At 46.3% G+C, this 22,441-nt stretch overlaps 1 protein-coding gene across 2 annotated transcripts in view; it reads left to right on the plus strand.

Moving 5' to 3' along the window:
• Nucleotides 1-261: 261 nt before the first annotated feature.
• Nucleotides 262-22,441, plus strand: part of Sema1a (semaphorin 1a) — a 141,496-nt gene continuing 119,316 nt past the window's right edge. The window contains exon 1 of one of the 2 annotated variants that reach the window (XM_072006191.1): nt 262-612. The gene's annotated coding sequence lies outside the window, so the exon portion shown is untranslated. The remainder of the gene's footprint in view (nt 613-22,441) is intronic. The other variant, XM_072006190.1, reaches the window with a different exon arrangement.

Below are 22,441 nucleotides of genomic sequence, written 5' to 3' on the forward strand. Positions count from 1 at the left end.
CTTAAATAATGCTGTGGAAAAATAAATCTATATATACAAATAAATTATACCATGTTGCGTAATCTATTGTAAAAGGTAATAGTTTCATTATATCCCTATAATCATAATTTGTGTCATAACTACTTGGATATTACTTTTATATCCGCGTTTACAGGTATCTAGATTGGAATACTTGGTCGTCGATTTTTGGTTAATCATTTGAATATTCGCGGCGGCTCGTGAACGGAATAGTTAGAAGAGTTATCGTCAGATGGTGATAGTGGCGGGCACATCCGCAGAATCAAAAAAGACAGCTGGGAAGTGTAACATCACACATCGATTCGGCGGCCCTGCAAGCTCGAAAAACTTTCCGTTTCCGCGTTTCTTGCGGCTGCTGATGTTTCTTTACAAAGTAAGCGGTAGTTTGTTTTCGTTGGTTTGATAGGAACGCGTGTGGTGCGGTGTAGAAAGTGACCGTTCTACGAACCGATGTGCTGATAGAAACGTGACTGTTGGTTATGCGGTGGTTCCTGTCACGAACAGCAGCCCTTGTTCAACCCCTGTTTCACGAGTCTCGCTGCGACGAAGGAGGGAAGCTCTGCATGATACAAGCGTGGAGGTCACTGCATTGCGGTGAGTACAATGAACGCTGCTGCTTACTTTCACCGATATATGTATATTTCAATAGTTGATTCTTTCTCTGTAAACCGATACAAACTAACGGGGTTCATTACCCTCCGTAACAAGCATGGTGTACGTCTGCAATTTCAATACAAATATGTGGTCGGAGCGTGTTTCATCCATTATTTCTTTTTCTTCGTGCTGTATCGCTCGAAGCGATATACGCATTTTATCGAACGGAAATTTGAAAAAAAACGCACGTATCCGTATCATTTCTAGAATGTTCATTTCCGGTGAACCGAATGATTTTCGAGCGGCACGAGGATAACGTAAGAATGAAGCGTGTCAGCGAGTTTTCATTCATAGGATGTGTGACTCATCAACATAGCCTGAGTTAGAGAACAATTTCGATAAGAAACCCCTGTAACACGGCGTATCGAGATCGAAATTCGTTAGGTTCGCGGTGCGATTAAAATCTCTCCCCTGTATCGGTATGGAAGGGGGCATTGAATTTTCGGACAGTCCGAAGCCACGTAAGTACGTGTGCATCAAATATTTGTATGCGCACGCAGAAGCACACGTAAACCTCGAAAGTGTCGACGACACCGTTGACACTGTGCTGCAAATCATTTCGACGATCATAATATGAACTTTCCTCGTGACGTTATATACTCGATGGTCACGAGATAAAAGCGTTTTCGATTAATATATAAGGGAACACGCCGGTGTCCGCACGGTAGAAAAAGGTCGACCATCAAAGGAACAATTACCAGCCGTGAAATCTGTTTTATCTCGTAATATTACCAAAGTGTTTTATGCAATGTGTACCTAGTTGGTAAACGATAAATGTAGACGGGGGAAAATAGAGGCGCTCCATGCATGGGTAAATTGTGGAAGGTGCGTTAAACTCGTAACAGGGTCTCGCGGTTCGTGTGTCCAAGTATATCTGTAATCGATTCGCAGGATCAAAAAATTCCGGCCATTGTCGTAGTCCCGATAATATAGGTAGGGGGAGGGGAGGGGGGAGAAGATTTTTTTCTCTAGGATGAAACGACGAACCGTCGATTTCTGACTTCTTGGAATTCTGTCAGCTACTATAACCGTTGTCGTGTAACGCTAATGCAGGCTACGTGCTTGCCTGTAACAAAAGCATCGTCGTCTCCGTCGTTCATCGGTACAAGCTGACACGAGCGACGTCGTTATCCGGTGATTGTTGGTTCTCCTCGCATTCTCGGAATATTTATCAACGCGGTACACTACAGGAACAATCGCATTTGTACATACCAGTCAAGCATCTTTAATAATGGGAAATGCGATTACACGCAGGGCCGTATTGATTTTGGGCGCAAGCCGTGGTGCAACCCGTTTTCAACCAGTGCCGATGGAGATTAATGGAAAGACACGCGAATTCCCTTTCCGCGTACTCTTCGTTCGCTACCTTCGTTATGTTGCATTCGCTATCTGCGAATGCTCGCTTACGAATTCGAATGTTTCCTTAAAAGTCTTCTTTTCTCTCTCTCTTTTTTTTTTTATCCGAAACCTGTAAACGTATCTTCGATAAATGGCTTTTCAGTATATTTGTATATGGACAAGCTCCAAAACACTCGGGTACACCGCTGTCTCGCCGCGTTTATTCGTATCGCGTCTTTGAGGTCGAGTCGAGGGTAGTTTTCGATTCGTCAGTTTTAAGGTACGGCCAATCGTCGACGACGTTAATACGATTACGGTCATTGCTCTCCAAGTATCGTATGTTTCTTACGTGCTTCGGAAACTTGGTCGAAATTCAACGAATCCCTTCAATCTATTTACGTTCGCTAAATTGACACAGAGTTATCTAGTTTTGAGGTTGCGCCATTTAACCGAGCGAAACACGTGTCATCTGATTCCCTCGGCAGTTACGTCGTCTACGATAATTGTATACGTAACTTGGTGTCTCTTTAACCGCGTTAATTTATCGCAATACCAACTGGAAACGGGGTTACAGGATCATCCTCTGGGAAAACATGGACCGAAGTATGGCCGGGGTGGAAGCGGATGGGAACGAATTTTTGGCGATAATCACGTGGACGATATTTACGTGTTTCGACGCGTATAGATTTTCCATGTCAAAGTCGTAGGTACGATCGTGGTCTAACTTGGATTACGTGGAAAGTTTGGATTGGTGATTCGCGTGGCAATGCCGTAGCGTATTCGGAGGTAGTGGTCTCATGTTCGCCACGATTTCTCGTTCCGTTTCGCTTTGGCCCTCGCGTCGATGCTCCTCGTCAATACGTTTACCGGTCAATCGTTATCGACTTTCCTTTTGCACGGCACCCTTTGTGCGCCGGGTTCTCGCATCAGTGATTCACCATCGCTACGGCACGATAACAATATTTTGTCGACCGATAACGCGATCTTCCCGGACAAAGGGGAACAGGGAGACGACGGGGGTGGCCACCTTAAGCCGTTTGTTCTCGATCTCTTCCTCGCAGGGTTGTTCCGTGTTTCTTCGACGTTCCGTCGAGTTTAAAGGGATGAAATACCGTTCGTTTTATTTTTTCTCCCTCCGACCATCAGATTACCGTCTCGGCTGTGTCCCTTCCGCTTTAGACGCGTCCTTCACGTGTTCTCGACGTTTCGCGATCAAATACCTTCGATCGAGTACGTCTGTTCGCGTCTTAGATTCGAAACGCGATAAATAAAAATAAAGAATGTCGCTTCCGAAAGAAGACAACAAATAGGGTAGCGGGAAGTGGGAAAGTCAGCCAATATATATCGTGGTAGAAGGACAAGCGGTGTATTAAAAAAGCTAAACTTATCGCGACAATAACAGTTTTTCCAGAGTCGGGGTTTCGACGTAGAGCCATTTTGTTGGTTCGTAAAAAAGCGGTTCTATTCAGGGACACACGGGGCCGGGTCGATTCGGCGTCCGGGCAAGCCGATTCGTAAAACTGCCGTTAACCGGCTGCCGGATAAAATTCTTTTTACCACGAGAAAAACTTTGTTCGCTGGAGGGCGAACGAAAGAGAGAAGCGAAAAGAAGCGAAAGCGTATCGCGAAAGATGCGCCTCCAGTGTGTTGGTCGTTCCATCAAAGTCGCCCGTTCAAGGCCGGTCAGGGATACGTCGTTTTCGTCGCTAGCTGATCGTTCTTGGTTGCGCGATCAATCGAAGCTTTCTTGTTCCCCTTTCCCCTCGTCCTTTTGCCAATCTTGCGGCCATAGACCTCGCTGTGACAGGATCCTGACGCCCTGCCCGTGCGAAATTAACCCCGCGGTATATAGAGAGCTGAATTTGCATCGTATTTCGCCTTTTTTTTCTTCTTTTCCTCCGTTTTTTTTTAATAGTTTTCCTTTTTTTCCACTCCTCCCTCACCCCGTTCCTCTCCATTTTTTTTTTTCGTTTTTGTTTTAAATGAAAAGTCAGGTAGTCGTCGGTCGTCGAACGTTGACGGGCGAACGAATAGAATTCTTGAAATTGTGCCCCCGTTTTTGCATCGAGCGCGTTCCGCGTATTGTGTACCAGACGTGAAAAAAAGATATACATATGGTATTGTTAGGTAGGAATTTTCGATCGCGTTTGTAGAACGTGCGAGCCGGAAGCGGTGCCGTTGCTGCAACTTCGGAATCGCGAGACGCGAGTGTGGATAGAATTTCTAAGGTGCGCGATAAATTTGACCAAGCGTCAGAGATGATCAGCGAAAATAGTCGCGCGGACAAACTCCGGTGTTGTTTTCCGTCGATAGGTTGGTCCGTGCTATCGTAGGAGCAAATACTCGCATCACGGTGTTGCCTTGTGGCAGCCTGAAAGCTGCTCGTGAATCGGCTCGACTACGACTTTCACGGGATCGTGCATGCATCCCGACATCTCACCTCGCCTATATATTACTCCGTGGCAATGTAGACGCGTGTGTATAGCTTATCAGTGGAGACTGAGGTCTCTCTCGAAAATGGATGCAATTCCAGGGGCGTACCGAGCGTTCCGCACGCGTTTAGTACCGCGATCTTCCACCGTGGGTACATATGTGTATACATACATAGACCAGGTCCAAACCTAATATCGTGTTTTGACCTCTCCTTCTCTCACAAATACACCGCCCTCGCTTGCTCTCTCAGTCAACCCCTCTGCTTACTGCCAACCCCTCTTCCCATCCTCCTTCCTCTTTCTCCGCTTCTCTCTCCGGGCGTAATCGTCGTCCTCATCCATTCGCCTCCCTGTCCCTGTCTCGCTTTTGTGCTTGCATAGGACGACACCCACAGGCAGTCACCGGCACACAAGTTTGATGTTTACTGGCTGCGGTGGTGCGTATCGTACACACTCGCGTATGCACAGGCACAAAGTGTTAAAAAGCTCGTGTAACCGCAATGCGGATATCTCGTGTGCCTATCGTCGCGCGTATGCAGATCGTGATAGCTTCCCTCTGATTCGACGCTCGTTGTTTTCTTCCAATCGGTTGCCGCAAACCATCGAACTCGATGAACCCTCTACCAGATTTTCCATTCGTCCCTCTGCGTCGCTGTACCTGCCTTTGTCGAGTTTCCACGCACTGTCTATCGTTAAGGCGTCCCACGCACCTTCCAATCGACCATCGTCTTGCGAGAAATCTTTTTAGCCAACGATCCGATCTCTTTTCACGACGATTCGTTGGAAATCGAACCGCTGCATAGTTTCCACCGCGTATCACGAATTTCCTTTTGTCTCTTGTTTAATTCTCGCGACCACGTGTTTCTCTCGTTCCTGTCTTTCTTCCTTGTCGCTGTTGGCTACCATTATAGTCGCGCGACAAGAGCCCCGTAGAAAATAGAAGTTTGATTGGAACAGAAGGAATTCCAATCAGAATCGCTGATTCGTCGGGCTGTGTCGTCGACTGTCACTTCGTCGCTGTTGCCACTGTCGGCGCTGCGACTAAGAGCACCAGGAAGAAACGACATCGGCTTCCCTCGTAAATAACATTTGCTTCTCCGCGTACAAACGAAGTTACGACCGTGGAACTTTGCATGAAACGAAAGACACACCGTCGGATGGGAAACGGAAAGAAAGAAACGACGAGTAACGAAAGGGTGCACTGGTTGTTGCACGCAAACAAACGCCGATTTACACAGCGTCGAAGACTTCGTCGAAGTATCTCGGAGAAAATCGAGGAATATGCATACCGAGAAGCCGCGGCTCGCGAAAGCTCCGCCCCGTTATCGGTTTAACTTATTTGTAGACGCGCGTAGGGCGTCGAGTCGAAACGGGCAAATCGGTCTGCGCGCACCTGTAAATTCTGCTTCATGCAATTACAGTTTCTCGCGAAATAGCACAAAAAATTCTTTCGTATGAGAAATTGTGAACATTTGCAACGACAGGAGGGCACGTGTAATTGTCAGCGTCCGATGGTAGTAGCGCGTTAACGTTATTGGGAGACCCGAACAGCGCCGGACTCGCGCATTTTTTTTTTTTTTGGAAAAACGCAGAAAGATAAGACACGCCGCTGCGTTTCATCGGTATAAATCGAAACGACGAAGGACCCCGGTGGTGGTGCTTTAAAGAATTTAAAGAATCCATATGGGAAGGACCAAAATGCATGCTACGAAGGCGCGACACGAGCTGAAACGAAAAGTCACGGTGCTGGTAACAGGATTTATCGCGTTCTTAGATCGTGCATCATGATACCCGGTGAATTTACAGCTCGTTTCCGTGCACTAGGGAAAAATCGATGAAGTGTTCTGCTCGAGAATATTGGAAGAGACTTTCGACCAAGAATACCAAACGATTTTCGTCGAGACTGGCCCGGATCTCTGTTTCCGGATATTTTCGAGTAAACGAGGATATATTTTTATTCGTGTATCGTTTACGAAATACCGCTCAACTTTTCAAATATATAATGTGCTGAGGCAGAATCAAGGTGTTTGTAGCTTGTTGCTGAAAATCGAGAAAAGCGTGCGGCGAAAACGATGTTCCCAAACGTTTCGTGTTAAGGGAAAGGAACAGGGGAGAGGCTGGTAAAAGCGAGGACCGGAACGCAGGAAGCAACGAACGGAAAGAGCGAGATAAACCGAATGCGTTAAGCATTCATGCAGACGTCGGGGTAGCACCGATTTCGTCGATATTTCGGTCTTCTCCACTCTGGCTTTCCCCTTGGCCCCTTCGAATAGCAACGGCAACGTTGCTGTACTTTCGGACGCGACTTAATCACCGTGAAGGCTTCCCTTCTGCCAGTCAACGAGAAAGGATCCGGTCTTTATCTGGACTGGCACACGTTGCGTCGCTGTTAGGATTATTCTGTATCCATTCAATCGCTTCGTTAATTTTGTTCGTCGAATTACGGTAGCATTGTATCCGGACGCGATCAATATTTAGCCAAAACTATCTAACTATCTATCTATCTATCTATCTATCTAGCTTTACCTCTTCGTTTAACGCGATGTATAGAATTTTTCACGATACAGCGACATTAGGAGGATTAGGTGGTGCAACGATGCGATGGTTAGTGAACGCGAGGCGTGTAGACGAGAATTGATAATCCACGAGAATTTTCCTACTAATATCGAACAATCAGTTCGACAGAGATAAACCTGTCGGCAAACGGATGTTAGTTCAGGTTAAGCATCGCGAGACAAGGTACAATTCTCATCTCGAATCTATTTCTACGTGGTCGATTTTTACAAGAGTCGAGATGTTAGAAGCTGAACTAACCAATTGCCACTCCTTCGTCAAATTACCTGCTGCGAACGCTGTTCGCTCAATGGTATCGTTTCGATCAGCATGATCACTAACGATCATTTACTTCGAAACCATCATCGTCGACTACGCGAGTCCTGTAAACGTTTCTAAGGAGTTCCCTAACGGGTCCGTGAACAACGTCCATCTCGAATCTCCACGAACAATGGAGTTGTACGTATTCGTCGGGACTTCGTCCTATATATTTACGTTGCTTCTCCATCGAGAAGGAATTTTAGCGTCGAGGGACTTCCAAAGAACAAGCAACTCTAGCAACGAAAAACAAGAAGAGAAATTTGTTGCGACTGCTCAACCAGGTGACGATCGGTCAGGTTGCAACTGATCGGTTGATATCGCGAACCGTGAACGCTATTAACGCTCAAGGTGGAAGTGGATTAAAGATGCCGAGTAATGTTATGTATAATTGATTTATGTGCACTGTTTATTATAACACGAAGAGTCTGACGCTCGGACGAAGACTAGATTAAGATTCCTTGAAGAAGCTTCGACTGGTCCTTATATTCTAATTCTCCGTCTCCCGGGTTTCCCTTCTTGTCATGGTTTTTATGGGATGGCAATCTATTCCTTCCAATTTTGTAATTGTGTACCCTCGTGCGCGCATATTCCCCGATGTTGCTGATTGATACCAGATGTTTACTTTAGAGCGGATCCAACGGGCACTTAGGCTCTTGGCGAGGTCTGTGTCGTAAGATGTACAAGTTAAGAGGTAGAAAATTCGGACTTTCCCAAAAAAGGCAGATGTGCTGTTCGAGCCGTAAACGGATGGCTACTCCAAATCCCGAACAAAATTAAAAACGGAATTTCTGGGACAGCAGCGAACGAGTAACCACCGAAAATAGAATTTCGCTAATAAAGGAACGGTTGAAGCGCAGAGAAAGCAAATGTGACAAAAAGAGGAGAAGATGACCGCAGGTCGGAAGGAAAGGGACGCTTTCATGAATGAAAACACGACGGACAGACTTCTGAATGTCCTTGAATGAAAACAACCTTGAAATTCCTAGGGTTTTAAGGGTCACGCGCTAGAAATCTGAGAATGCCAGTTTTAAGTCCTGTATGACTAAACTACAAAGTTAGGAAAACGCGATACGATATATGTTACGTAGTACGCGAACTTATTACTCCACGTGTGTTTAACATAGTAACCGGCGCGCCGTTCGAACGTTTCGCGTTTTCTTTCGAGATATAACGAATCTACTTGTTTCTTCGTGCAATTAACGAGAAAGTATCTTGCTGCGATAATTTGATCGATCAGAGCGGTTCTCTTTGACCTCGTTTCTCTATACAAAACGTTGCGCGTATATGTTATTGAAATTCACGCGTGGCGTATATACAAGCGTACGACGTGCACCTATGTATATTGTGTACGATGAATTTCTGCATCAGGGATTACGTACAGTTGACCCATATGCATGCGTGGTAATCGGAACTTTAGTCCTGCCTCGTACTTCATAAATATGCTACCTATAGCCATCAAATTCTAAACACGCGATTACGGTTATGGCTTTATTCTCCGCCTGTATAACGACGATCGCGTACGCAAGCTTACCAATAAAGCCTGTCGGAGCCCATATTTACGCGGCTTTCGATTTTTCATCGTTTCTCGAGCGTACCGAGATTGCGCGTAAAAATTGCAACGTACTTCAAGTAACGACAAAGTCGCGCCGCATCGCGCAAAGAGGAAAAGGAGTTCGGGCAAACGGAGTTTTTCTGGTTTTCCTTCTCCTCTCGAAAACTCGTTCGGAGCTCGTTGAACCTTTAAATGCTCGTCGCTGTACGACTAATTACTATATGTTATCGTTAGAGAAATTATGTAAAGAGATACGCGGCGAATCCGTGCTCGTACACGCTCCTGCGAAAGATCGGTGGCAGGGCGAGTGCGTTTCGAGTCCTATTCACCCCCATGTTTTTTCCCTCCTTGTGCGCTTAGTTGTAGTATATTCCGTTCTTCCGTCCGCTTGCTCTTTTGCGCGAATGTTCCCCGTAATTACTTCTTGCGTTTCGCGCGAAATGTGCGTCACCATGAACGAGACGCAACGAGTTAGATGTATGCACGCGACTAGCGATATATTTATCGTTTCCAGACTCGCTAGCTCGCGACGCTCGCGGAATCTTCTTTCGCCGTTGCTCTTCCCCTCTTACCTTTCTGTCTTCCGGTTTGTTAGTTTCTCTGGAATAATTTGATCGCGTCGCGATACAAGTTCCACCAGCGTACGATGTACTTTCGCCGTGACAACCGTCTCCGCCGCAATTCGTTTCATCGTTTAACGCGTCTCTTCGTCGTTTCTTCTTCGACGTTGTTTATCCGGATCGCCTTGACTTTTACATGGAAAGAAACACACGCCCCTCCCTCTTCCGTGGACGTACGATTCCAAAGCTTTCGGCGTTAACCTACGTGAAATTTGCGCGAACGCTTAAGAAGCGATCAAATTAAACTCGCCTCGACGGAACTCGTTTCTCCTCCGCTATTTTTGTTATCTCCGTACTTAACGATGCATAATATAATCTCCGCCCGTTATCCGTCCCGCCATTCATTTCGCGTTAGCACCAAAGCTAGGAGTCTTATCCCGTCGAGCAGTGTGAAGCTTTATGAAAAAAGAAATCGTCCTATCGTTGGCGCCCCGTCGACTTCTTCTATTTTCCTCCGCTTCTATCTCTCGGTGACGCGGTTTTCTGCTTCCTTCTCGGCTTCGACTCTCTCCCTTCCTCCGCTCGCCAGTTGACATTATTCCGTGTATTCGCTGTGTAGAGAAATGCTTAGCCAGCACTTAGCTTCACGCGGAATAGCTTTGAATCTCTTGCCTCTATGCGCATAACCACTCTGCAGACTGAATGAAACTACGATGCATACAGCTCCGTTATGTGTTTCTCGATGGCACGCGTGCTACACGTTTGAACATGAAAAATGGTCGCACATCGCAGTGGATTAACGCGGATACGAGTCGACATTACGTGGCAGACGGACGGTTCGATGGCGTTGCGAGAATCACGCTGTGGGGTGTACTCGAAAAAAAGAACTTATCCGTGGACGGGGGGGAAACTCGGAAATCCAAAGTAAGAAGATTTGTACGAATAAGTTTGTCGGGGTGACGGTGCGACGCTCGAGTTCGATACGGCACGTGTATCCCGTGCACTTTGTACTTACCGCGCTACTAACCCCGCTAACTTATCCCCGTGGCTCGTGACCCGTGCAAATCGTAACACGCGTGTCTTCGACGTTACTTACACGCGCTCCCTATGAATCTGCGTTCGGGCAATTTAGGTTAAATACCGAGTTAACGCCTGAAAAGACGATGGTGCTTAAATAGAGGCGAGGGGTGGGCGGCGCGTGCGATTCTTCCTGTACACGTGTACGGAGTTCTGTTCGTGTTTCGTACCACGGAACGCCTGAACCGACCTACGGTTGCCGGAAAGATTCCATCGGCTGGGTTCGCTGCACGATGGGCTTCCTCCGAGTTTCTTTTTTTTCCTCGTGACTGCCATGCTTTCCCTTGGTGGATGCATAGGTAACGAATGAGGCGCACTCACGCGAAAGAAATTGCGTGTATTCGAACGTTACGTGCGGTCCTTCCCGTTCTCGTTCTTATTCGCGTCCTTGTTCCCGGCCTCGTCTTCGGTGCGCGCCATTTCCGTACAAGTGCCGCGCACACGCGGCAAAAACTAATTTAACAGGAACACATTTTGTCGCGACGAAAATTGGCTATGCGCCATCGAAAATCTCGTAACTACTTTAGTTGTTTCGCACGCGCTATTTCCTCCAGGGTGTTTTCCCCTTCTGGCTCCAAACTGCCTTTAATTCCGTTTCCAGTGTTTTTGCTCGCAGCAGCCCGCTTTCGTTGTAATCGAATATCTCGGAACGCTACGCGTTTGATCGGCAACCAGGACGCGCTCTCCGCGTCGCTATCTTGCGACGTCGCGATTTCAGTTTGTTTTACGCGTCTCGATACCTACTGAGCGACACAACTTGCGCATTTTCGCGCCAGCAAGATCGCAAAGTGAAGTCGATTCCGGCTATAACGCGTTTCCACGTAAATCCACGCTACGAAAGTTTGGCCACAACGAAGTAACCGTCGGGCTAATAGATTTGTATGTTTATTGCCTCTGCACGGTCTGCAGCTTGGTCGTTATATCGCGTGCAATTTATTCGCGTATACGTCGTCGAAGATCGTATGTCGGATGCGCGAGCGCGGGCGCCTTGTCGTCGGGACGTCTCACCCTTCGCATCACGGGACAACGAGCTACTTTGCCCAGTTGGCAGGCTTCTCTTTGGATCAAGAGACGTTGCAATGGAGATTCGTGAAACGCTACTCCCCTCTTTCTTTTTTTCTTTTTCTTTCGTCTGTGCTCTTCTTTGCAGCTTGGGGAAGGGAAATACGCTCTTCGACTTCGCGTCTCTATCTTGCACACGCGAGCCTTCGAACGCGCCGCCTCTTGCTCTCCATGTCTTACGTTTCAACTCGAAATATCCTCGAGAATTGGAGAATGTCGAACGCGCGATACGAAGTCGACCGTTGGAATTTTATTTTCCATACTCGTAACTGGATACTAACAATAAGCGCGGAAGAAGGTAGAGGAAAAAAAGTTTCGATGGTTTCTTTCGTTTTATGATCTCGGGACGCGTTTTGCTCGTTAGTTTGGATGTAAAGAAAGAGGGTGGGCCGTCGCTATGTCGCGTCGCGGTGCATCTTCGGGGGTCACTTTAGCCAGCGTGGCGCGGCGCGGCACGGCGCGAGAAATTCCTATCAGGAAAGGAAACATCGAAACACACTTTTGTGAAATATGGGACGCCGGCTGCGACGCGATGTTTCCTCGAATATGAAACGGTAAACTGGAGACCGTTTTATTCGGTAATGTCGTAAGCGCGCGTGCCTGTAAAATCCGTGATATAAATAACGAAGAATCGATCGAAAGTCAGCGGACACGCGGTATTCGATAGACGATTAAGAGTAAAAATTAGTCGAATTTCCCATATTGCCAACACCGTTCGGTACGACGCGTATCATTCATCTCGTTCGGTATCGAACGAAAAATTAACGCCGTGTAATTAACCCTTCCACCCTGTCGGGCCGATACGCTGGCCACGTTTAATTTCACTAATTATACGTGACCAGTAGGGATTAGCTGGCTGTCAGAGCCAACAGCCACGTCATTATGCGATATCGTTCGGAACTAAAAGGATTAAAATCGCGCAACAGAGAAAAAGATAGGTATGTATTAAGCTCGGCAAATACAAGGCGCAGCGGAACGGCACTGGCAAAAGATATTGAAAAGACTCGAAAGAGTTAAGCAGCGGGCAAAAATCAGACAGAAAAGTCGATGCAACCGGTATGCCATGCATTGAATGAGGGCGCGGTGCACGGTGTTAGCCGAGTGCATCTGCACATCGTGCTGCAACAAGGTAGCCTCTTCGTCTCCCTCCCTTTTTCCCCTCCTCCTTCTCTACCGAGGTTGCATTTACAAGAGGGCCGCTCGTATTTCCATCCTCGATGCCTGCTGAAAACCGAAACGCCTATGCTTCCTTCCTCTTTCTCGTCCGCCGACGAGATCGGTTCGTCGAACGATGCTGAAAACATCGTCGATACGCCGAGGCTTTTCATATTAGAATTTTTAAATATTCAACAATGCATCGTTTTTGCTGAGAATACCAGGCGCCTCTGCCCCCTCTTTATCTCTCTCTCTCTCTCTCTCTCTCTCTCTCGCTCGCTCGCACGCTCGCCCTTGCTCTTCCTTTACTTTCGACGCGAGCACGTTTATATACGTGATCGATCTCAGCTGCGTTCCCTCGATATTCTAATATCGCAATGATCTTCTCGGATAAATTACATTTTATACGACGTTTCGTGATAAATTAGGTTTCGCCCATGTTCGCACAACAATGGCACGGTATTCCTCGGCGATGAATTTTTCGAAACGCGTCCCGCTTTTAGCGGCAAACATCGAAATTGAGAAACAACGAGAGAGTCGTACGTACCGTCGAGTTTGGAGCAACGATCGCGTCCTGACGTCACAAAATTCGCGTAATCGTTTGAAAATATTCTACCACCCATCTACGGTAGATGCCGTTGTCTGGCAATGACCGTTTCAGGCTGCGACTCGATCGTGCATCGAACGTTGACGCTGCGATTCGGAGTTTGAAGCGTAGCGACCAAAATGGAATCGTCGCTTTGCTGCCGGATGGTATCGTTGGCATCCTAACGTCGAGATAATCTTCTACGATTTTACCTCGAGTCGTGGCTCGATGTTTCCGGTGTTCCTCGTTAGCGACCGCTTCACGGTATTTCACTCTAGCGAGTATTCGATTTTTGAGCTGGCTACCCCGAGAGCGTCGGCGTCGTGCCAGCGTTTCCACCGGTGGATTACAATTTTTAAATATTCAACGCCCTCCGCGAGGAAATACGAGAACGGTCGATGTCAGCCACATCCTCGATGCTCTGATATATCGCCACGATCTTAGATTGTGAAGCGCGTTTCGCTCGTCTGCCGAGATGTTTTAAATGTTGTATTTCGTGATAATTCATGGCCGCGAGAAGAAGTCGAAGAAACTCTTTCGTTGACCGATTCGCCCCTACAACGTTACGTATCTGCGATCTGTTTTTCGAATTCCAAGCATCGTCTGGAAGTTTGGTGGTCGGATTAAAGTTTCAAATATTGAACGGTGCGTTGTTGCGTCGGCAAGATACAACGACTTGCCACGGTTTTCGATAGTCACGCGCGATACTTGGCACGGATATCCAAAGAATACGAAATCGGGTACAACTATAACGCGGGATACGCAGTCGTATTCTTCTGCGGCGTTCCTGAAAATATTTCTGCTCCAGCTGAAATCGCAGAACCGATCGGTCGTTATGCTTGAAGACGGTCTACCGTTTCCTCGGTCGATTCGCTCGTGGAGTGAGAAGTTTTGACGGCGGCACGGTGGTGGGTGCCAAGTAACTTTATTGAAAAGTATCTAGGTAAGTCTCGAAGAACAAAGGTAGTGCTTCTCCGCGCGATTCCTCCTCTTTGGTTCGCGCTTCGTATCCCTCTTTCTCTGACTACAGCTTCGTGCCCGGGCCTGAACGGAATATTGCCTTTTTGTCGTCGTGCAAGCAAAATCCTTTCCTCCTGCTCGAACACTCGCTGGAAATTGACTCTGCTTATATCGGCTTACCCACGGCTTTGCAGCCTCTTGGCCTGCGTTTCCCTTTCTCTTCTGCTCGTCGTGACGCGTCGTTCTCCTCTGCTTCGATTGCCTTCTTGCCGCGCTCGAGGTTTTCTCTTTCGGTTTCATCGGGCCGCGCCTACCGTCTGTCGCGGGGCCCTTTGTAACGTCGTTCTCGTCCCATCTTCGCTCGAGAAAGCCAAACTCCGCAACCACGAAGCCGACGTCGGAACCCGTGTGCGATGGCGCCAGGGCCAACGGTGCCGCCGCGGAATCAATTTTTCCGTGCTCGGGGGACGATCTTCCCGCATCGAAGAATTTTATTTCTCGTCGAATCGTTCCCGATCGAATGAATAATTCATCGTTAAGAAATTTCGAAGATGCTCCATTGCGCCTGCACTTGGCGTCACGCGACCACCGTACGGGTATATCGGACTTATGCCCCGTAGCAGACACTCGTACTCTGGCTGTTGCGAATTTGCACGGAAATTCCACGCGTGTTCTTTTGCTGTCTCTCAATAACCTCGATATATCTTCTTTACGGGCGTTCGCGTTTGATTCATTTTTACAGCGAAATCTTTTTTCGTCACGTGTATACAACGCGTAATGGCATTCTTGGGAGTGTAACGATGCGAACATCTGGTATCGATATGCGCAATTAGACTTTTGATTCCCGTGACTTTTGCCGAGACACGCCGTATACGCCGGATAATGTGACACAGGCCGGTCGGGTATATGGGTAACCGCGTATCGTAGACAAATATCTCGCTCCTTTCTGGTCGCATCTGTGTAAGCTGTGCCACCAATCGCGCATGTGGTGCTCGATGACTCATAGTCCCGTGCACTTTTCTTACCCTCCACTAATATTCCCTACGCCCTTTTTCCACGCTGTGACTCGGCAGAGCGGACGTTAACGTTCCTTCCGTGGGAGAGGCTGTGACGCGTATTTCTAGAAGAACTTGCGTCTTCGTTCGATCTGGCTGTCGGGACTTGCGGTAGTTAGCCGCGCGTAGTTTCGTTTTCGTATTCGCTCTCGTGGTTGTAGACTGTATTAACGGCGCTCCTTTCAACCGTTTTCGGCCTGGAAAATCTCTCTTGGAGTTTCATAAAAATTTGTTTGGCGCGAGAAGAAAGAGCTACTTTCCTCGTGCTATGTCTGTAAAGTATGCCACTTTACAGTCTAACGTGTTGCGGATGCATCGGGATTTTCTTCGCAACTTTTTCTCGCAGCACTCGAGGCGTGTTTCCAGTTAATTCGAGCGAAGTGCTTCGAAGGTTCGTAAATAGTTGTGGAAACATAGCGAATGCGAGCAACAGAGACGACGAAGGAGGGGAGGAAATGAGAAAAAAGGAGAGAGAGAGAGAGCATAGAGACGAGGGTGGTGCCTCGGTTTGATTTTCTATACGTTTAAGAAAGTTTTGGACTAATTTTGTCCCTTTTTCTCTTCGATGCCGTTTTTTTTTTTTATATGGAATTTTGTATAAATAGCGAAAAAGATAAAATATTCTGGGCGCAATCGGGAAATCGTCTATGCGACTTCTCGACAGCGATAAAAACTATTTTCTACTTTAATTTCCCTACCTTCGTTTCTTTTCACCAAAATTTTCAACGTTTCTTTGTCTCGTTGCCAATTTAAGGTATAGTTGTTCGTAATGGTTTGTCACGTTTCTCGTTACGGTACGTTTGCGTTCCTCAAATGTTTGCCAAACATGTTTCCATGTTCGTAGTCAACTTTATCCCGCGGTGATATTAAAAAATGTTTGCATTCTCTCCCTCTTTGTTGGCTGTTTGCTAGCAAATAGCTGCATATAGAGAGAAAAAGAGACGGAGGAAAGTCGATGAGACATTTGCATTTATTCCAGCGTTTCGCGTCATAGATTTTTGCCTTCAAATTTTTGATTCCGTATCGTGAAATCAGGTCTTGACGATACATTTGAGCTGCGTCTATACGCAACATCTAACGTGTACGTCGATTTTCGACCCTGTCAATTTGTCATTGACGATGATCCACCACTCCCTAGACCCTGTGTCTGCGTCCGTTCCCCTCTGCCGCCTACTTGATCGGTCCAATCGAAGTTTGATACTCGGTCCGTGCTTTTATTACCTGCAGATAGACCGATATAAATCTTCCTGCATCCGCGAATTCGCGATACACGTTCCCATATATAGGTTACACGCGTAATTCGACGGGAAACGACGTTCCGTTCGCACGCATTTATCGAAACGTTCGTCGAGGGCATCGATTCGCGATGAACGTTTTTCGATGGTCGAGCCGTTAACGGCAGATTTTTCTATTAAAACGGAGCGCGGTTTGTTCGTCCGATTTTACCTAATTCATTTTCTTTCGCACGGTTAAGCTTATCGAACTCGCGTTTCAAGATAACGATAGCGGACAAAGTTGCGAAGCCTGTTCCAATATTTGTCAATTATTAACAACGCGCGTAGAAAATATTTTACTGTTTCATCTACGCGTCAAGTTTCATAAAAATTGATGCGTAACGCTTTTACACGGCCCTCTTACAAGTTTCTCGTCCACAACGTGGCTCGTTCGGGATTCTATTTTTATCCTTGAACTGATCCAAGACGAAAACTTTCCTTCTTTTTTTTTGTGTCGGCTGTTACCGACATAGAACACGAAAAAATGTCTGCTGTTGGCAGGAAGTTTCGATTCACGGGCGGAGATCCGGAGAAACCTTCGCTGTTTATTAGGAGCTGTGATCTCCCTTAAAAATAAAAGATAGCTTCGCGGATGTTTCTTCAACTTTTCCGAAGACGGTCCTTCCCAGCTTTCGCGTCAAATACGATCAGGGTAAAAGCAAATTTTTCTTAAATCTTTTCCTTTGCGCAAATACGACTGGCAAGTTTCCCTTAGCTCGTAAACGAGTGAAATACCGAGATGGTGGGTCTATTAAAAGACTTAGACTTTCCAAAGAATACCAATAAAAGCGTGCTTCTACCGCAAAGAAAAAAGTTTCTTTCCGTTTACCGATCATAGATTATATGCATTTTAGTGGAATTCGCGTGAATCGTAAAGCTTTTAACTCGTGCAAGCTGCGAACGATATAGCTACGCTTGTTTACAAGTGCAAATTACGGCTTCCCTTCTTTGCCGATAGAAAAGTGTATTTTTATCACGAGGTTACCGGAAGTGAAGAGTTTGAGTGTTTCGTTCGCGTGGTAACCGACACACAGGGCCCGTCAGACTTTTTCCAAGGACCCTTCTTCGTTCTTTTATAGACCAAGGTGACGCGACGACTGGCAGACTAATCGCCTCGCGATGTCTGTTAACTTTCATATCCATCTCGACATGTATCTAACGTTCACGCCCGTTAATTTTCATTTTCCTATTCACGTCGCAAGATTTATTCTGCCTTAATTCACCCTGCATCGCATAGTTGCGATCTTTCAACGGTCGTAAAGTCGAAAAAGCTTCTTCGGGAAGTAACCATTTCCTCGGTTCCGATGTATCTTTTAACGATCCGTACGAGCATTTCGATCCAGCTACGTTTAAGTAACATTCGGCAAATTAATAAATGCGATACACACTGATGAATACTCATTTGATCCGATCTGGAATTTTCTGAAACAAAAAAAAAAAAAAAAAAAGAAAAAAAGAAAAGAAAAAAAAAGAAAAAAATCCTTCGTTATTCGGATAAAGTGTAAAATATACGATACGATCTGCAGGATCGTTGTATCGTTTGAAATCAAAGAACTAACGATAGCCGCGATTGTATCGGAGGGAATTTTTCCGAGCAAGAAAACGAGCATGATTTTTAACTTGGCCGTTGGATCTACCATCCATCGTTCGGATTGTAGACTGTACCGAGTTTTGTTTTTATACGAGTTACCTTTTGTTCTCGCGTATCTGTTACCAGGGGCCATTGTAATCGTCGTAAACGGATTTGCACGCGCAAATCATCATTCCATCGTATCGAGGTAAAATTCAATTCCTCCTCTACACCCTCTCTCTCCCCCGCCCTTTGGCGTAACCCCGTACGGCGAAACGGCGTCGCGGAGGAAACATTCTTTCTCTTGGCGAATGGAAAGTCGATCGCGTGAAAGGGGAATGCGAAGACGAGGGTGAACAGCGTGAGAGAGGGAGAGAGACGGAGAGAAATCGAGTAGAAATCCAGGAGCACCGTTGGAACTCGGAAACGATGTAACGAAGTTTGGACTCGGCGTAACGGAAGTCAACCGATACTTGGTTCACGGAGATGTATGTGTGCGCATCCAACACCGTGGATAGTCGTATCTTGTACCGTACCACGCGGTGGTTACGATTTTTTCCCCGAACACGTAGAGTGAAAAGTGCGGTTACGAATTCCGCATGCCATCGTGCAATGCCGTCGCGAGCCGTTCTGTCACCCTCGGCAAATTGAAATTTCCGACAGTCTCTCCCTTCTCCATTTGCCCTCTGTTCCCCCCGCTCTTCCATTCCGCTTCTCTTGCTCTTTTCCAATTCCTTTCACTTCTACCATCGTTCCGAAGACATTTGGAAGTCACTGGGACAAATCGATATTCAGAGTTCAGAGTTCGTCAAATCTCGATTTTGACGTTCGCTCTCAAAATCCTCGGTTACCAGGTGTCCGTAAATATAATTTTAAATAAAACCGTCGTAACGTCATAACGACGTCCGATATTTAGCGATCTTGCGGGTGTCCATTTATCGTCACATTTATCGCGGTTGGGAGAATTTTTTCCCCCGCCGCGTAATTACCTCGCCGAATCGGCGAACATGGAACGATTTTCTTGAATATTTCAAATAGTGGAAATAGGTCGTAACGATTTTCATGAAATTTTTATAAATCACTGGAATCTGCTTCTGGCCGGGGTTTAGGGCAACTCGTAATTCCGCCGGATTCCCGAGCAATAGGACAAAAAGGAGAAGCATCAGTGAGGGATTCGAAGATGCGCGAGAATCGAATTACTGCCATCGGAAATGATTTATATTCCGCGAATTCGAGGAGTTTCCTTAACCCATTTCTCGGAATTTTAAGGCGCGCGCTTTTTCCCATCTCGAAGAGAACGTTGTGAGGCCCAGCCTGTTTTTCTTCCCCTTTCTTTTCTTCTTCTCCTTCTTCTTCTTCTTCTTCTTCTTCTTCGTTTTCGCCCTCGTCCTCATCCTTCGTCTCGTCGATCGCGTCTCTGCAACTTCTCTCTTCTAGTCTTTCGTCGATCTTTTCTCCGCTGTCTATCTCTCCATCTCTCTTGAAACTCTTAGAGAAGTTCCTCGTGCGTTACACGTTTCCGCGAGCGGAAATTGTCCTGTCTCACAAATCATGCTCGTCCTTTTCACCCTTCTTCTCCCTCTGTTCTCTCCTTTTCTTTCTTTCGCTGTACATCGTGCTTGTACGTCACGACACGCGCAAACATAAAAGTTGGCGCGAACTTTGTACAAGCATAACTCGTGCACGAATTCGAGTCATTCATACGCTATCACTTGCAAAAGCTTTTCCTTTCTTCGTCGTACCAGAACTGTTTTATGGATTTCGCGCGGTCTGGCTCATTACCGTGTTTCACATCTCCTCGAAGAGTTTCGTTGCACGCTCCACAAGATAAGTTAGATACTTGGCTCGAACTCGCTAATCAAGCTATAAATTGCTTTCTCTCTTGCTATAGAACACGCCGATAAAAATCTCTCGAACATCGTGCAACGACTCGACCGATCTTCTTCCTCGATTCATACCTGTAAAACGTATTTTATTTTTATCTCTATGTCGAAGTTTATATTTTATGCAACGACAACGCTTTATAGTTCATGTTGCAGCGAGTTGGAGTGGAGAAAAAATGTTACATTTTACCATGATCTATCTTCATTTTTGGCTTTTACGCTGTTAATAAAGAATTTAGGCATTACGAGGATGAGGGGCCAACAAAAAAGGCGAATTAATTATTCGACGGTTAAAATAAGGACAGTAGCGGGTAGAGTCGAGGGAAGAATATACGGGCAGCGCACGGCTTGATTATTACCTCGTTTATTTTTCTTTATCCGAGAAGGGTAGCGCGAATCGAGCGAATTTAAGCAGGACAGGATCCAATTTAGCGGAACTAGCCTCGTTGACGTGTTTACGGGACGACGTCGATAAAACGAACCTGATCAATTCGAGTTCCACGAATCTGTAATACCCGTGCTAATTAGCGAGCGCGCTAATCTCAGAAGAGCAACTATTCCGAGGTCGATCTCTGCAATCGCGTGTATACATATATTACATGGCGTATAACTCTCATTGAGCTCACGTTTTAGGTGCATTCTTGTCGCTTTGCGATTTCAGCTTCTGACGTAGTATCATAATGGAGATTTATCGAATCGACGCAACAGAAAAGGTGATACGCGGCCGATCGCGAAACGCTTTTCCAGTCACGACAGAAACAGATTGAAATACAGCAACGAAGAAGGAGAAGATCCTTTCGTGTCGGCTTGTAATAGATTAAAAAACTTTTTTCACAAAGTTCTCTGCTTCCACCTAATCAGCATGCACGAATGTGTCGGCAAGCGCTCGACGCGAAGATACACTAATTAAGTCGTTCTGAATTAATCGCTTGGTAACGAGGCAGTTCCGTTCTAGGTCAAAGTTGTTTGAGTTTTTAAATCGAAGTTGCGCCCAGTTCACGCGGACTACCAGTTTTCACTTCTCCTCGAAAGTCTCGAAAAGACTTTGCGTCGCGAGACTCGCGATCGAGAGGCGCATCTAGTTTATCCTCTGTTAAAAATTACAAACGAAAATATCGCTAGAGGTAAATGGAACGACCGCTGCAAGTACGATATTACAGAAGTTTACGACAGTTGGCTTCTTAACTTTCGTTGTCGAGCAAAGACAGGCAGCGGATTTCCCATGGTTCGTTATAGTCTTCAATTTCTTGTCTCGCCGCGGTATCGATTCCACGGTGTGATATCAATTCCAGTCTGGTGGTGGAGCACTTTGAATCGAAACCTTTTAATCGAAGGTCGAATCCTTGAAGCAGACTGACGAGGGACAGGCCTGAAAAAGAGCCGCGAGAGGAATACCTAACTCGGATCCCCCGAGGATAACGTCGATAAAAACGCCTCCGCGTCGCGGAGATTCATCAAGTATTTTGCCGAAGAGCGGCAGGTGACATGGGAGATTACTTTTGCGTTTGTGCGGTCGAACACGACCGCTTGCAGGTATCTGTAACGAGCGTATATATGGCACGGGCAGCACCTATCCTATAGGTCACCGATACGTCTTAGCTTAAAGGATTTCAGTTTTATACGCAATTTCTGTTACTCTCGGCCACCGGTTTTAAACAACATCGTGCAAACTTTACGTAATTTATGTTCTTTAACGGCACTCCTATATTTTCTATCGTTTAAATAGATTTCGTTAAATTTCAAACGCGAACGTCGAACGCTTAATTCGTTTCACAAGCGAATTAATACGAACCCCGTAAGTTCTCATAACATCATCGGGTATTTTTGAATAATGGTCGATAATTGAAATATTATTATATCGAAGAGTGATTCCGATAATTCGTACGAAGAAAAGTCTCGACTTTAATACCGATTTAATACCGGTAAACTTTTATATCGGTGTTCCGATCGAAAGAATACATTTTTTGTCTTCTCGACCTACTTTTCGCGGTGAATTCGCGATTTCTCCGACGTATGGGAACTAAATTCGAACGAGCCTAACCCGCGAGCAAATTTTTGTTTTCCGTGCTCATTTTGTTCTTTTTTTAAGCAAGCATTCAGAAACGGTAGCAGTTCCGTGCTATACGCGAACTCAGCTTAAATGGCCTAACCAGTTTCACCCAGAAAATGTTTTCCATGTAACGGCCTGACGGAAGTTGGACTTCGACGGACTTAATTGGGTTTTGTTCCACGCCCTTCGATCGCTCGACTGGCTGCTGCCGCGACTTTTGCCCTCTGCCTCTCTCTCTCTTTCTCTCTCTTCATTCTTTCTCACTCTTTCTCTCTCACTCTTCGTGACGAGTGCCAGAGCAACGTATCCGCGTTTTCCACGCGTTTTCCATCGGGATTTTC

Source organism: Bombus fervidus, chromosome 6 (assembly GCF_041682495.2).
Source record: "Bombus fervidus isolate BK054 chromosome 6, iyBomFerv1, whole genome shotgun sequence".
NCBI classification, from domain to species: Eukaryota; Metazoa; Arthropoda; class Insecta; order Hymenoptera; family Apidae; genus Bombus; species Bombus fervidus.